Raw genomic sequence first — 2396 nt, 5'->3', positions numbered from 1 at the left:
CGCCACTTATAATGACAGCAACCTTGTAGACGTTCCTTCCGGTGTTCCTGAGTGACCATCAGCAAGCTCCACACCATGGTGAACTTAGCCTCGTGACACCAGCCGTCAGACTTCGTATTCAAATAACATCAAGGATAATTATTCACCAATAAGATTACATTTATGTGTGGTAAACAGCCTCGCCTGATGGCCTTTGGCTCGCTTTTTCAATTCAATTTGAAAACTCACAAAGATTTTTCCAGTTGGTTTGTTTGAATTAATATTATTATATTACATGAGCTGTACCCGGCCACGAGTTGCTGTGGCTCACATGCATTTGCACTGATGAGCCACAGCAACCTTACCCTGTCCCCCAGTCTTTACCTTCCATTCCCCCCTCCCCTGTTCCCTCGTCCTCCCAACCATTCCCCATCCCCTCTTCCTCCCCACCATTCGCCCGTCCCATCGTCCTCCCCACCATTCCCCACTCTCTAGTCCCCTTGTCCTCCCCCACCATCCCCCCTTCACCATCCCCCCGTGCTCCCCGCCATTCCCGACTCCAACGTCCCCCCCCCCCCCGTCCTCCACACCATCTTACCACTCCCCCGTCTCCTCGTCCTCCCTACCATTCTCCATTCCCTCGTCCCCAACTCCCCCATTCCCTCGCCCTCCCCACCATTACCCCTCCCCTGTCCCCTCGCCCCCCCCATCCCCCACTCTCCTCCCCTAGTCCTCCCCATCATTCCCCACTTCCTAGTCCGATACATTCCCAAATGATCTGATGTTTGCTCGACGAACAAACTTTGCCGAACTTTGCTACGGCAAACTTCCAAAAAAACTCAGTGGGTAACAAAGCTTGAGACCAAGCGAATCAATATTCTAAAACTCTTCGTCTAAGAATTCTGGACTCACAACTCGAAAAGCTCTTAGATACATTGAAGAAAAAATTGACTTTTTCACATTGTATCTATGTCCTAAAAATAATGAACATAAGATAAATTATTCATAGGTTTTCTGTAGACACTAAACTTTAGTGAAAAATCTTCCCTATGAATAAGTACATCTAGAAATGGCAAACATTTATCAATTTCAGTCTCCAAAATAAATTTTATAGAGGTGACTTGTTCATTAAGTTTGGCTACAAATTCGTCTGTGTTTACATCTGAAGGCCATATACACAAAATATCATCAACATATCTAAACCATGGAATGATTCCAGGGGTTATTTTCGAAACAAATTTCTTTTCGAAGAATTCCATGTACAAGTTTGAAAGCAATGGCGATAAAGGATTCCCCATTGCCATTCCAAAAGTCTCTTCGAGTTGTGAGTCCAGAATTCTTAGATGAAAAGTTTAAGAATATTGATTCGATTGGTCTCAAGCTTTGTTACCCACTGAGTTTTTTGGAAGTTTGCCGAAGGAAAGCACGTCGTACATATTATAATAATATATGCAGTGAAAGAATTCGCCCAAAGAATGTGTTATGTTTACCATATTTCTCTGGGTTTGAGAATATTGTCAAGGCCTTGAAACTTTTTAATATACATGTATTGTTTAGCTACGAAAATACTGTTGGTAAGCTATTAGTTAGAAACAGCCCTCGTAGTGATTATTGTGTCATTTTAAAATACCTTGTAAAGACTGTAATAAGTTCTATGTTGGGAAGACATCTAAAGATTTGAAGTGTAGAATTTCGCAACATAAATACTCTGTAAGACATGGCCAATTGTCTAATGCTTTGTTTGTTCATCTGTCAGAAGATGCTCACCAAATTGATTGGGAGATGGCTTCTTCAATAATGAATTGTAAAAGCACTTATAACAGAAACATAATTGAATCTGCTTTGATACAGATTATTAAAGAAAGTAATTTGAACATTAGCAGTGGTATATATACCTTAGATCTATTTTTGATAGATCAATTAAATGACAATTTGAGTAGGATAATTGGAACACATTTGTCTCACTAATTCATTGTAAATATTTACTATCTTATGCTATTATAATCCATGTGTGGGCCTGTTGGTGGGTATTGACAGGAGCTGCTTCGTATGGGCCAATAGGCCTTCTGCATTTCTTGTGCGACTCATATTTGTGTCCACCTAATTCCCATTCATTTGTTATTGTACCTCACCTCACTCCACCACTCTCTCCTGCCTATTTATGCCCAATAATTGACCTGTAAAACCACTCCTTCTGAAGATGTATTAATATACGAAAGTATTTAAGGAAATTCCTGTTTCAATTTTCCTCCATGGTCTGAATATATATATATATATATATATATATATATATATATATATATATATATATATATATATATATATATATATATATATATATATATATATATGTATATATATATATATAGATGTATATATATATATATATATATATATATATATATATATATATATAT

This window comes from Procambarus clarkii, chromosome 6 (genome assembly GCF_040958095.1).
Source record: "Procambarus clarkii isolate CNS0578487 chromosome 6, FALCON_Pclarkii_2.0, whole genome shotgun sequence".
Taxonomy (NCBI): Eukaryota; Metazoa; Arthropoda; class Malacostraca; order Decapoda; family Cambaridae; genus Procambarus; species Procambarus clarkii.
Note: the sequence above shows the minus strand (reverse complement) of the source record.